This window comes from Protopterus annectens, chromosome 2.part1 (assembly GCF_019279795.1).
Source record: "Protopterus annectens isolate FY-2018-M chromosome 2.part1, PAN1.0, whole genome shotgun sequence".
NCBI lineage: Eukaryota > Metazoa > Chordata > Ceratodontiformes > Protopteridae > Protopterus > Protopterus annectens.
The window spans coordinates 957,183,731-957,200,119 of record NC_056729.1 but is presented as its reverse complement, the minus strand read 5'-3'; positions in this window follow the sequence as shown (position 1 = coordinate 957,200,119).

Below are 16,389 nucleotides of genomic sequence, written 5' to 3'. Positions count from 1 at the left end.
ATGAGTGCATATGTGAGTGATAATAATGAGTGCATATGTGAGTCATAATAATGACCGCATATGTCATTCATAATATGAGTGCATATGTGATTCATAATCATGAGCGCATATGTGAGTCATAATAATGAGCGCATATGTGAGTCATAAAATGAGTGCATATGTGATTCATAAAATGAGAACATATGTGAGTCATAATAATGAACGCATATGTGAGTCATAATATGAGAGCATATGTGAGTTATAATATGAGCGCATATGTGAGTCATAATATGAGTGCATATGTGAGTCATAACATGAGAGCATATGTGAGCCATAATATGAGTGCATATGTGAGTCATAATATGAGCGCATATGTGAGTCATAATAATGAGCGCATATGTGAGTCATAAAAATGAGCGTTTATGTGAATTATGATATGAGTGCATATGTGAGTCATAAAAATGAGTGCATACATGAGTCACAATATGAGTGCATATGTGAATGATAGTAATGAGTACACATGTAAGTGATAATAATGAGTGCATATATCAGTGAAAATAATGTGTGTATATGTGAGTCATAATAATGAGGCATATGTGAGTCATAATAGTGAGCGCATATGCGAGTCATAAAAATGAGCATTTATATGAATCATGATATGAGTGCATATGTGAGTCATAAAAATGAGTGCATACATGAGTCAAAATATGAGTGCATATGTGAATGATAGTAACGAGTGCACATGTAAGTGATAATAATGAGTGTATATATCAGTGAAAATAATGAGTGTATATGTGAGTCATAATAATGAGTGCATATGTGAGTCATAATAATGATTGCTTATGTGAGTCATAATATGAGTGCATATGTGAGTGATATCATTGCAAATGTGAGTGATAATATAAGTGCATATGTGAGTGATAATATGAGTGCATATCTGAGTCATAATGAGTGTATATGTGAGTCATAATATGAGTCCATATGTGAGTCATAATATGAGTCCATATGTGAGTCATAACAATGAGTGCATATGTGAGTCATAATAATAAGTGCATATGTGAGTCATAATAGGAGTTCATATGTCAGTCATAATATGAGCGCATATGTGAGTCAATAATGAGTGCATATTTGAGTCACAATATAAGTGCATATGTGAGTCATAAAAATGAGTGCATATGTGAGTCGTAATATGAGTGCATATGTGAGTCATAATAATGAGCGCATATGTGAGTCAATAATGAGCACATATCTGAGTCATAATTTTGAGTGCATAGGTGAGTGATTTTAATGAGTGCAAATGTGAGTGATAATAAGAGTGCATATGTGAGTCATAATATCAGCACATATGTGAGTCATAACAATGAGCGCTTATGTGAGTCATAATATAAGTGCATATGTGAGTCAAAAAATGAATGCATATGTGAGTCATAATATGAGTGCATATGTGAGTCATAATAGGAGTGCATATGTGAATCATAATATGAGTGCATATGTGAGTCATAATATGAGTGCATATGTGAGTCTTAATCACATATGCACTCATTATTAAGACTCACATATGCACTCATTAAGACTCACATATGAGTGCATATGTGAGTCTTAATAATGAGTGCATATGTGATTCATACTATGAGTTCATATGTGAGTCATAATATGAGTGTATATGTGAGTCATAATATGAGTGCATATGTGAGTCAGAAATTAGTGCATATGTGAGCCATAATATCAGTGCATATGTGAGTCATAATAATGTGTTCATATTAGAATGACAAAAACGCATTTTGTCTAATGCATTTTCATCAACACATGTAGGGCGAACAGGCAAAACAGCGAAGTGGCTGTTCAGCGAATTCTTTCCCTGGGAAAGAAGTTGCTTGACTGTTTCATGGCTTTCCCTGTTCTGGAGTGTAGTGTGGTCCTTGTCCAGTATAGCTCCCAAGTGTGATTGTGCAACAGGTACTGATCTTAGGGTAAGGGTGTGGGTTAAGGTAAGTGCATAAGTATGAAAGTGTTTACTGTTTTTTATTTTGCTAGTAAAAAACACATATACGAAGTAGCTGAAGTACCTTCAAGCAGGATTGTTTATTGTTAGTGCTTTCGTTTAGACAAATTTCCAAACTTCTTCAGACATCCTATCCCAGCATGCAATAGTATTTATAAAGACAACAATTAACCTTAATTGCCCTGCAATTAAAAAAAAAAAATACTTAAGTAAATACTTAAAGTTGTAAATAATAGAGATGTATATTCTAAAATTGTTCACCTCAAAACAGAAAAAACTATCAAGGTAACATCATAGTAAAGAAGTAAGAATACAAATACAAACATATAGGACCATATAAATGTCTAAAAAACATGACAAATAAAAATGTAAGAAAATATGTCGTAATAAAGTATAAGTATATATATATATATATATATATATATATATATATATATATATATATATATATATATATATGTATATAAAAATAAAATTAGATATTTAATGATAATGATAAAATCAGTCAGGTAGAGTATATTTATATCTTACCTATTTAGTGCTTTAAGTTTCAAAATACACATAATAGAAGCATATTCATTAAGCCCAGGAAATATATGGGCAAAAGTATGGATTTGCCATGTTTTTTATTTTGCATTACATGCATGGAGGAGTCACTTGTGTATGTGTTTTCAGCTGTTTACTTTTGTTTTGGGGGGAATAGGATTAGGGTTAAGGTAAGTGTGTTTTTTTGGAACTGTTTATATAAATGTGTGAGACTTACTGCCCTTAGTGTTAGGGTGCAGGTTAAGGTAAGTGCATATGTTTTAAAATGTTTACTGCTTTTTTTTGTTAGATGTATGGTTGGGTTACGTGCATATGTGCATTTAGTTGTTTACTGGTTTTTGGGGGTATAATTAGGGTTAGGGTATGTGTGTATGTGTTTGGAAGTGTTTAATGTTTTTTTGGGGGGGGATTGGAACAGCGATTTCTTTCCCTAGGAAAGAAATCGCTGTTCAGTGGTTCCAACATTTTCAATGTTCGCTGAATATGTGTCGATAAAACACCATTCGCTGTTTTCAGCGTTCGGTGTTTTAACATGAACCCATAAAAATGAGTACATATGTGAGTCATAATATGAGTGCATATGTGAGTCATAATAATGAGTGCATATGTGAGTCATAATAATGAGCGCATATGTGAGTCATAATAATGAGCACATATGTGAGTCATAGCATGAGTGCATATGTGAGTCATAATAATAAGTGCTTATGTGAGTAATAATATGAGTGCATATATGAGTCATAATAATGAGCGCATATGTGAGTCATAATGAGGGCATATGTGAGTCATAATATGAGAGCATATGTGAGTCATAATGAGCGTATATGTGAGTCATAATATGAGCGCATATGTGAGTCATAATAATGAGTGCATATGTGAGTCATAAAATGAGTGAATATGTGAGTCATAATAATGGGTTCATATCAGAATGAAGAAAATGCATTTTGTCAAATGTGTTTTCATAGACACATGTAGGGCGAACAGGCAAAACAGTGAAGCGACTGTTCAGCGAATTCTTTCCCTTGTAAAGAAGTCGCTTGACTGCTTCATTGCTTTGCCTGTTCTGTAGTGTAGTGTTGTCCCTTGTCCAGTATAGCTCGCTAGCATGATTATGCAACAGTTACTGATCTTAGGGTTAGGGTGCTGTTTAAGGTAAGTGCATATGTATGAAAGTGTTTATTGTTTTTTAGTTTGCATTAGATGAATGATTGAGTTATGTGTGCATGTGTTTTCATCTGTTTACTTTTGTTTTGGGGCGGTAGGATTAGGGTTAAGGTAAGTGTTTTTTTGTTTGGAATTGTTTATGTAAATGTTTGAGTTACTGACCTTAGGGTTAGGGTGTGGGTTACGGTAAGTGCATATGTTTTAAAATGTTTACTGTTTTTTTTTTCATTAGCTGTATGGTTGGGTTACATGCATATGTGTATTTAGTTGTTTACTGGTTTTGGGGGGTATAATTAGGGTTAGAGTATGTGTGTATGTGTTTGGAAGTGTTTAATGTTTTTTTTGGGGGTAGGTTGGAACAGCGATTTCTTTCCCTAGGAAAGAAATTGCTGTTCTGTGGTATCGACATTTTCAGTGTTCGCTGAATATGTGTTGATGAAACACCATTCACTGTTTTCAGCATTCGGTGTTTTAATATGAACTCATATTAATGAGTGCATATGTGAGTCATAATATGAGTGCATATGTGAGTCATAATAATGAGTGAATATGTGCGGCATAATATGAGTGCATATGTGAGTCATAAAATGAGTACATATGTGAGTCATAATAATGAGTGCATATGTGAGTCATAATATGAGTGCATATGTGAGTCATAAAAATGAGTACATATGTGAGTCATAATAATGAGCGCATATGCGAGTCATAGTATGAGTGCATATGTGAGTCATAATAGGAGTGCATATGTGAGCCATAATCATGAGCGCATATGTGAGTCATAATAATGAGCGCATATGTGAGTCATAAAATGAGTGCATATGTGACTCATAAAATGAGTGCATATAGGTTCATAAGTTCATAGGTTCATACTAGGCTATCTGCCCAAGGGCATTTATAAGCCTAGCCCAGAGTTTTGTGGCTTTCGCCACCCCTTTAGTTTGGAGGATACTATGCCCATTATTTTGCTGTGCCTCTGTCAAGCAGTGACACTGAGATAATCCCTGGGGTATATCTGCGATCTCCCATCCATCGGTCAAGATTTCTCTTGAACAAAGGCAGTGAGGTGCTCTGCCTCACATGTACCGGGATTTTGTTCCACAGCATAGGGAGTCTCTGGGTGATGAATCTGTCCCTCCAGCACGTCCTATTAATAACCGTGTCAAGGTTTAAGTCTCCTGCCCTTGTAGTTCTGAGGGATCTAGATTTTTTGAGGTGAAGCATGTTCATCAATTCTGGGTTGGACATGGCCTTGTATGTCAGGCACAGGTCACCTCTGAGCAGGCAGTGGCGACTGAATAGAGCTGAAGTTCCTTCAGTCGGGCAGCATAGGACATATTTTTGAGACCCTTTATCCTTTTGGTGAGGAACTTTTGGGGCCTTTCCAGTTGCTGCAGGTGTCATGTCAGATACATTCCGAATGGGGCATTGTACTCAATCATTGGTCTGATGAGTGATGAGTACAGGGGGACGATGACTTCCCTTGATCTAGATGTGAATCCCTTCATGATCAAGTGGGCAATGTAGAAGGTCTTCCTAACTACTTTGGCAACGTAAGTGTCAAATGAAAGGTTACTGTCAACCTGGGTACCCAGATCCCTGATAACCTCTTCTGTGCTTAGTGGGTTGCCACCTATATGGTAGCTAGGGGTAACCTTGTTTTTCCCGAAGGGTTTGACTTTGCATTTTTTGGCGTTTAACTTTAGGCCATGGCTCTGGCACCAGTTTTCCGTTTCTATAAGACCCTTCTGAAGGATATCTGTGTCAGATGTGTTCTCAACTATGGCGCCCAGTTTGCAGTCATCTGCAAATTTTGTCAGCCATAATCCTCCTGCGTTTGCTTGTACTTCTGAAAAGTAGATGCCGAACAGGAGAGGGCCCAGGACTGAGCCCTGTGGGACACCACTTGTGACAGGCTTTGAGTCTGACATGGCGCCAGTAACTCTGACCCTGTGGGTTCTGTCACTTAGCCAATTTGCAACCCCTCTTGTGACGTATGGGTTTACATTTAAGCTGATGAGTTTTTCAATGATACCTGAGTGGGGTATTGTGTCGAAAGCCTTTGCCAGGTCGAGGTAGGCTGTGTGGACTGCCTTTCTCTCATCAATGGCCTTGGTGACTGTTTCGAAAAAGTCAACCAGGTTTAAAAGGCATGATCTGCCCTTGACAAAGCCAAACTGGGTCGGATCCAAAGTCTGCAAGTCTCCTATGTCTTTATTTATGAGTTCCATTATGATCCTCTCCATAGCTTTGCAGATCAAGCTTGTCAAGCTGATGGGACAGTAATTTCCCGGGTCGGTGGAGGCACCGCCTTTGTGAAGTGGGACCACAGTTGCCGTACGCCACTCCTTAGGCACGTATCCTGAGGTGAGGCTAAGAATAAACAGCTGCCCTAACTGCGGGTTTAATTCCTCATTGAGTTCGTGGAGCACACATCCGGGGACACCATCTGATCCCATGGATGCTTTGTTTCTTGCCTTGGAGAGAGCAGTTCTCACCTGAGCGTTAGAGATGTTTGGGGGGCTATAATTCTCTGGTATAGATATCTCACATTTTGGGGGGGAGGGGGGGGGGAAGTTTGCACTGAACCTGTCAGCCAGTATGTTGGCAATGTCTGTAGGTTCAGTAATTTTTACATCATTTTGAACTAATTCTGAGCATATCTGGGAGTTTCCTCCCAGGTTTCTAACATAGCTAAAGAAGGCCTTATGATTGCCCTTTGAGTCCTTAGCGACTTTTCTCTCAAAATTTGCCTTGGATGATTTTATGAGAGATCTTAGTTTTTTACTTATAATGATCAAGGGTGTTTTCCCTTTTAAGGATTTTGCTCTATCTTGTAGTAGCTTCCTCCTTTTGTTGTAGAGCTTGTTTATGGCTGGGGTCCACCAAACTGGACGCTTGCCTTTGGTACAAAGAGTCTTTGTTTTGTTTGGGATTGCCTGATCCATGCAGTCCTGTAGGTGCTGGTAGAAGGCATTTGTAAGTGATTCAGTGGCTTGAGTAATGGTTTCCGCAGTCTCGAGGGCCTTAAAAGACACCACACTAGCCTTTAGAAGTGTGAAGTCGGCTTTTGAGAAGTACTTCACTGTGGTCTTTTTTATCTCAGGTGGGGGCGGGATGTGGACTTCCAGTAAGATTAGTTTATGGTCTGATCTCACCAGTGAAGGGTATACCTCCGGTGTTGAACATTGTGACCCCATGTTCGTGATGATGAGATCTAGTATGTTATCTCCTCTTGTGGGGATGGTGACTAGTTGTTCCATGGCATTTGAGTTTATGAACTCTAGGAACCTTTGGGATAGAATGTTGGGGCTTGAGTAGTGATCCCAGTCAATATTCGGGTAGATGAAATCACCTAGTATGATGGTGTTTGGAGATACATTTATCCCCTCCAGTGTTTTCAGGAAAGCTATGTGAGGTTCCTGAGATTGAGAGGGTGGCCGGTAACATGCTACAAATTGCAGAGCAGTCTTGCCTATGGTTAATTGCACCTGGATGGTCTCCAATGCATCGTGCATTGCCACCAACCTTGAGGTGTTGGTGTTCTTGATGAATATAGACACCCCCCCCCTCCTTTCTTGGTGTTGTCCGGATTTTGGGGCCGGAACACATGATATGAGGTAAAGCCTGATAGTGACTGGGTGCTCTCGGGAGCCTTGAACCAAGTTTCAGTCACAGCACAGACATCGATGTTCTCCATACTGAGAAGGGCCTCGAGTGCGTGCATCTTGAGGTTGAGACTTCTGGCATTGAGCAGCATTACCCTTAGTTTTTCCTTTTTGTGTTCTAGGGTGGTAGGTTTAGAATTTGAGCCTTGCCTAAAAAAGGCACTATGGGGGTGGCAAGAGCCTTTGCCAATATCCGGAAGCCCAGGGGTGACAGGTGCAAGCCGTCCCTTGCGAAGCAGCGTGACTTGTCCAGCATGTCATCCCAGGCAGACAGACATTGGATCCCCTTTGAATGACACCAGAGTTTAAGCCAATTATTAAAGCTGATCATCTTGTCACTGTATTGTGGCATCATTCTTGGTGAAGGTAGGATACTGCTCAAGGTCAGGGTCATACCTGCTTGGGCTACATAATCAGAGAGCTCCTCTATGTCTCTTTTCATGTAGTCCAAGGAGGTACGTCTCAGGTATGTGAGTGATAATAATGAGTGCATATGTGAGTCATAATAATGAGCGCATATGTCATTCATAATATGAGCGCATATTTGAGTCATAATATGAGTGCATATGTGATTCATAATGTGAGTGCATATGTGAGTCATAAAAATGAGTACATATGTGAGTCATAATATGAGCGCATATGTGAGTCATAATAATGAGCGCATATGTGAGTCATAAAAATGAGCGTTTATGTGAATCATGATATGAGTGCATATGTGAGTCATAAAATGAGTGCATACATGAGTCATAATATGAGTGCATATGTGAATGATAGTAATGAGTGTATATGTGAGTTATAATAACGAGTGCATATGTGAGACATAATAATGATTGCTTATGTGAGTCATAATATGAGTGCATATGTGAGTGATATCATTGCAAATGTGAGTGATAATATAAGTGCATATGTGAGTGATAATATGAGTGCATATCTGATTCATAATGAGTGTGTATGTGAGTCATAATATGAGTCCATATGTGTCATAATATGAGTACATATGTGAGTCATAACAATGCGTGCATATGTGAGTCATAATAATGAGCGCATATGTGAGTCATAATATAAGTGCATATGTGAGTCGTAATATGAGTGCATATGTGAGTCATAATAATCAGCGCATATGTGAGTCAAAATATGAGTGCATATGTGATTGACAATATGAGTGCATATGTGAGTGATAATATGAGTGCATATCTGAGTCATAATAATGAGTGCATATGTGAGTCATAATATGGGTGCATATGTGAGACATAATATGAGTGCATTAGTGAGTCATAAGAATTAGGGCATATGTTAGTCATAATAATGAGGGCGTATGTGAGTCATAATATGAATGCATATGTGAGTGATAATATGAGTGCATATGTGAGTGATAATATGAGTGCATATGTGAGTCATAATAATGAGTGCACATGTGAGTCATAATAGGAGTGCATATGTGAGTCATAATAAGTGTATATGTGAGTGATAATATGAGTGCATAGGTGAGTCATAATGAGTGTATATGTGAGTCATAATATGAGTCCATATGTGAGTCATAATATGAGTCCATATGTGAGTCATAAAAATGAGTGCATATGTGAGTCATAATAATAAGTCCATATGTGAGTCAAAATCATCATCATCTTCTTTCGGCTGTTCCCCTTAGGGGTCGCCACAGCAGATCACCTGTTTCCATTTCTTCCTGCCCTCTGCATCTTGCTCTGTCACACCAACGACCTGCATGTCCTCTCTCACCACATCCATAAACCTTATCTTAGGCTTTCCTCTTTTCCTGTTACCTGGTAGCATCATCATTAGCATCTTTTTCTCAATATACTCAGCATCCCTCCTTAGCACATGTCCAAACCAACATAATCATGCCTCTCTGGCTTTGTCTCCAATCCTTCCAACCTGGGCTGACCGTCTAATATACTTATTCCTAATCCTGTCCACCCTCGTCACACCCAGTGCAAATCTTAGCATCTCTAATTCTGCCACATCCAGCTCAAACTCCTGCCTTTTTGTCAGTGCCACTGTCTCCAATCCATATAACATAGCTGGTCTCACTACCCTCTTATAGACCTTCCCTTTCACTCTTACAGGTACTCGTCTGTCACAAATCACTCCTGACCCTCTTCTCCACCCACCCCATCCCGCCTGTACTCTCTTCTTCACCTCTCTTCCACACTCACCGTTACTCTGAACTATTGACACCAAGTATTTAACCTCATCCACCTTCGCCACCTCTACTCCTTGCATCCTCACCATTCCTCTATCCTCCCTCTGATTCATACACATATATTCTGTCTTACTTCTGCTGGCCTTCATTCCTCTTCTTTCTAGAGCATATCTCCATCTCTCCAGGGTCTCCTCCACATGTTCCCTACTCTCACTACAGATCACAATGTCATCTGCAAACACGTCAGTCATAATAATGAGTACATATGTGAGTCATAATAGGAGTTCGTAAGTGAGTCATAATAATGAGAGCATATCTGAGTCATAAAATGAGTGCATATGTGAGTCATAAAATGAGTGCATATGTGAATGATAATAATGAGTGCATATGTGAGTCATAATAATGAGCGCATATGTCATTCATAATATGAGCACATATTTGAGTGATGAGTGATCCATAATGTGAGTGCATATGTGAGTCATAATATGAGTGCATATGTGAGTCATAATGAGCGCATATGTGAGTCATAAAAATGAGCGTTTATGTGAATCATGATATGAGTGCATATGTGAGTCATAATATGAGTGCATATGTGAGTCATAAAATGAGTGCATACGTGAGTCATATTATGTGTGCATATGTGAGTGATAGTAATGAGTGCACATGTGAGTGATAATAATGAGTGCATATGTGAGTCATAATAATGATTGCTTATGTGAGTCATAATATGAGTGCATATGTGAGTGATATTATGATTGCAAATGTGAATGATAATATAAGTGCATATGTGAGTGATAATATGAATGCATATGTGAGTCATAATGAGTGTATATGTGAGTCATAATATGAGTCCATCGGTGAGTCATAATATGAGTCCATATGTGAGTCATAATAATGAGCGCATATTTGAGTCAATAATGAGCGCATATCTGAGTCATAATAATGAGTGCATTGGTGAGTCATAATGAGTGTATATGTGAGTCATAATATGAGTCCATATGTGAGTCATAATATGAGTCCATATGTGAGTCATAACAATGAGCGCATATGTGAGTCATAATAAAAAGTCCATATGTGAGTCATAAATAATCATCATCATCTTCTTTTGGCTGTTCCCCGTATGGGTCGCCACAACAGATCACCTGTTTCCATTTCTTCCTGTCTTCTGCATCTTGCTCTGTCACACCAACCACCTGCATGTCCTCTCTCACCACATCCATAAACCTTATCTTAGGCTTTTCTCTTTTCCTGTTACCTTGTAGCTTCATCCTTAGCATCTTTTTCCCAATATACTCAGCATTCCTCCTCAGCACATGTCCAAACCAATGTAATCGTGCCTCTCTGGCTTTGTCTCCAATCCTTCCAACCTGGGCTGACCCTCTAATATACTTATTCCTAATCCTGTCCACCCTCGTCACACCCAGTGCAAATCTTAACATTTTTAATTCTGCCACATCCAGCTCAAACTCCTGCCTTTTGTCAGTGCCACTGTCTCCAACCCATATAACATAGCTGGTCTCACTACCCTCTTGTAGACCTTCCCTTTCACTCTTACAGGTATTCGTCTGTGACAAATCACTCCTGACCCTCTTCTCCACCCACTGCATCCTGCCTGTACACTCTTCTTCACCTCTCTTCCACACTCACCGTTACTCTGAACTATTGACCCCAAGTATTTAACCTCATCCACCTTCGCCACCTCTACTCCTTGCATCCTCACCATTCCTCTATCCTCCCTCTGATTCATACACATATATTCTGTCTTACTCCTGCTGACCTTCATTCCTCTTCTTTCAAGAGCATATCTCCATCTTTCCAGGGTCTCCTCCACCTGTTCCCTACTCTCACTACAGATCACAATGTCATCTGCAAACATGTGAGTCATAATAATGAGTACATATGTGAATCATAATAGGAGTTCGTATGTGAGTCATAATAATGAGAGCATATGTGAGTCATAAAATGAGTGCATATGTGAGTCATAAAATGAGTGCATATGTGAATGATAATAATGAGTGCATATGTGAGTCATAATAATGAGCGCATATGTCATTCATAATATGAGCACATATTTGAGTGATAATATGAGTGCATATGTGATTCATAATGTGAGTGCATATGTGAGTCATAATATGAGGGAATATGAGTCATAATAAGTGCATATGTGAGTTATAAAAATGAGCGTTTATGTGAATCATGATATGAGTGCATATGTGAGTCATAATATGAGTGCATACGTGAGTCATAATATGAGTGCATATGTGAGTGATAGTAATGAGTGCACATGTGAGTGATAATAATGAGTGCATATGTCAGTGAAAATAATGAGTGTATAAGTGAGTCATAATAATGAGGCATATGTGAGTCATAATAATGATTGCTTATGTGAGTCATATTATGAGTGCATATGTGAGTGATATGATTACAAATGTGAATGATAATATAAGTGCATATGTGAGTGATAATATGAGTGCATATGTAAGTTATAATGAGTGTATATGTGAGTCATAATATGAGTCCATATGTGAGTCATAATATGAGTCCATATGTGAGTCATAACAATGATAGCATATGTGAGTCATAATAATAAGTGCATATGCGAGTCATAATAATGAGTGCATATGTGAGTCATAATAGGAGTTCATATGTGAGTCATAATATGAGCGCATATGTCAGTCATAATATGAGCGCATATGTGAGTCAATAATGAGCGCATATCTGAGTCATAATAATGAGTGCATAGGTGAGTGATTTTAATGAGTGCATATGTGAGTGATAATAATGAGTGCATATGTGAGTCATAATAAGAGTGCATATGTGAGTCATAATTTCAGGACATATGTGAGTCATAATAATCAGCGCATATGTGAGTCAAAATATAAGTGCATATGTGAGTCATAATATGAGGGCATATGTGAGTGATATGATTGCAAATGTGAATGATAATATAAGTGCTTATGTGAGTGATAATATGAGTGCATATGTGAGTCATAATGAGTGTATATGTGAGTCATAATATGAGTCCATATGTGAGTTCATAATATGAGTCCATATGTGAGTCATAACAATGAGTGCATATGTGAGTCATAATAATAAGTCCATATGTGAGTCATAATCATCATCATCTTCTTTCGGCTGTTCCCCTTAAGGGTCACCACAGCAGATCACCTGTTTCCATTTCTTCCTGTCCTCTGCATCTTGCTCTGTCACACCAACCACCTGCATGTCCTCTGTCACCACATCCATAAATCTTATCTTAGGCTTTCCTCTTTTCCTGTTACCTTGTAGCTTCATCCTTAGCATATTTTTCCCAATATACTCAGCATTCCTCCTCAGCACATGTCCAAACCAATGTAATCGTGCCTCTCTGGCTTTGTCTCCAATCCTTCCAACCTGGGCTGACCCCCTAATATACTTATTCCTAATCCTGTCCACCCTCGTCACACCCAGTGCAAATCTTAACATTTTTAATTCTGCCACATCCAGCTCAAACTCCTGCCTTTTGTCAGTGCCACTGTCTCCAACCCATATAACATAGCTGGTCTCACTACCCTCTTGTAGACCTTCCCTTTCACTCTTACAGGTACTCATCTGTCACAAATCACTCCTAACAGTCTTCTCCACCCACTCCATCCTGCCTGTACTCTCTTCTTCACCTCTCTTCCACACTCACCGTTACTCTGAACTATTGACCCCAAGTATTTAACCTCATCCACCTTCGCCACCGCTACTCCTTGCATCCTCACCATTCCTCTATCCTCCCTCCCATTCACACACATATATTCTGACTTAGTCCTGCTGACTTTCATTCCTCTTCTCTCTAGAACATATCTCCATCTCTCCAGTGTCTCCTCCACCTGTTCCCTACTCTCACTACAGATCACAATGTCATCTGCAAACATGGGAGTCATAATAGTAAGTGCATATGTGAGTCATAATAGGAGTTCATATGTGAGTCATAATAATGAGAACATATGTGAGTCACAAAATGAGTGCATATGTGAATGATAATAATGAGTGCATATGTGAGTCATAATAATGAGAGCATGTGTCATTCATAATATGAGCACATATTTGAGTCATAATATGAGTGCATATGTGATTCATAATGCGAGTGCATATGTGAGTCATAAAAATAAGTACATATGTGAGTCATAATATGAGCGCATATATGAGTCATAATAATTGCATATGTGAATCATAATAATGAGCGATTATGTGAATCATGATATGAGTGGATATGTGAATCATAATATGAGTGCATATGTGAGTCATAAAATGAGTGCATATGTGAGTCATAAAAATAAGTACATATGTGAGTGATATGATTGCAAATGTGAATGATAATATAAGTGCATATGTTAGTAATAATATGAGTGCATATGTGAGTCATAATGAGGGTATATGAGAGTCATAATATGAGTCCATATGTGAGTCATAATATGAGTCCATATGTGAGTCATAACAATGAGTGCATATGTGAGTCATAATAATAAGTGCATATGTGAGTCATAATAATGAGTGCATATGTGAGTCATAATAGGAGTTCATATGTGAGTCATAATATGAGCGCATATGTGAGTCATAATATGAGCACATATGTGAGTCAATAATGAGCGCATATCTGAGTCATAATAATGAGTGCGTAGTTGAGTGATTTTAATGAGTGCATATGTGAGTGATAATAATGAGTGCAAATGTGAGTCATAATAAGAGTGCATATGTGAGTCATAATATCAGCACATATGTGAGTCATAATAATGAGCGCGTATGTGAGTCATAATATTAGTGGATATGTGAGTCATAATATGAGTGCATATGTGAGTCATAATAATGAGAACATATGTGAGTCATAATAATGAGCGCATATGTGAGTCATAACATGAGTGCATATGTGAGTCATAAAATTAGTGCATATGTGAGTTATAAAATGAGTGCATATGTGAGTCATAATAGGAGTGCATATGTGAATCATAATATGAGTGCATATGTAAGTCATAATATAAGCGCTTATGTGAGTCATAGTAATAAGCTGATATGTGAGTCATAATAGGAGAACATATGTGAGTAATAATAAGAGTGCATATGTGAGTCATAATATGAGTATATATATGAGTCATAATATGAGTGCATATGTGAGTCATAATATGAGCACATATATAAGTCATAATAGGAGTGCATATGTGAGTCATAATAGAAGGGCATATGTGAATAATGAGTGCAGAAGTGAGTCATAATATGAGTACGTATGTGAGTCATAAAATAAGTGCATATGTGAGTGATAATGAGTGCATATGTGAGTGATAATGAGTGCATATGTCAGTCAAAAAATGAGTGCATATGTGAGTAATAATAATGAGTGCATATGTGAGTCACAATAATGAGCTTATATGTCATTCATAAAATGAGCGCATATGTGATTCATTATATGAATGCATATGTGAGTCATAATGTGAGTGCATATGTGAGTCATAAAAATGAGTACATATGTGAGTCATAATATGAGCACATATGTGAGTCATAATAAGTGCATATGTGAGTCATAATAATGAGCGCATATGTGAGTCATGCAAATGAGCGTTTATGTGAATCATGATATGAGTGCATATGTGAGTCATAATATGAGTGCATATGTCAGTCATAAAATTAGTGCATACGTGAGTCATAATAATGATTGCTTATTTGAGTCATAATATGAGTGCATATGTGAGTAATATTATGATTGCAAATTTGAGTGATAATATAAGTGCATATGTGAGTGATAATATGAGTGCATATGTGAGTCATAATGAGTGCATATGTGAGTCATAATATGAGTCCATATGTGAGTAATAATATGAGTCCATATGTGAGTCATAATGAGTGCATATGTGAGTCATAATAATAAGTGCATATGAGAGTCATAATAATGAGTGCATATGTGAGTCATAATAGGAGTTCATATGTGAGTCATAATATGAGAGCATATGTGAGTCAATAATGAGCACATATCTGAGTCACAATAATGAGTGCATAGGTCAGTGATTTTAATGAGTGCATATGTGAGTGATAATAATGAGTGCATATGTGAGTCATAATGTCAGCACATATGTGAGTCATAATAATAAGCGCATATGTGAGTCATAATATAAGTGCATATGTGAGTCATAAAAATGAGTGCATATGTGAGTCGTAATATGAGTACATATGTGAGTCATAATAATGAGCGCATATGTGAGTCATAATAATGAGCGCATATGTGAGTCATAATGTGAGCGCATATGTGAGTCATAATATGAGTGCATATGTGAGTCATAATAATGAGTGCATATGTGAGTCATAATATGGGTGCATATGTGAGTCATAAGATGAGTGCATTAGTTATTCATAAGAATTAGTGCATATGTGTGTCATAATAATGAAGGAGTATGTGAGTCATAATATGAATGCATATGTGAGTGATAATATGAGTGCATATGTGAGTGATAATATGAGTGCATATGTGAGTCATAATAATGAGTGCATATGTGAGTCATAATATGAGTTCATATGTGAGTGATATGATTGCAAATGTGAGTGATAATATAAGTGCATATGTGAGTGATAATATGAATGCATAGGTGAGTCATAATGAGTGTATATGTGAGTCATAATATGAGTCCATATGTGAGTCATAATAATAAGTACATATGTGAGTCATAATCATCATCATCTTCTTTCAGCTGTTCCTCTTTGGGGTCACCACAGCAGATCACCTGTTTCCATTTCTTCCTGTCCTCTGCATCTTACGCTGTCACACCAACCACCTGCATGTCCTCTCTCACCACATCCATAAACCTTATCATAGGCTTTCCTCTATTCCTGTTACCTGGTAGCTTCATCCTTAGCATCTTTTT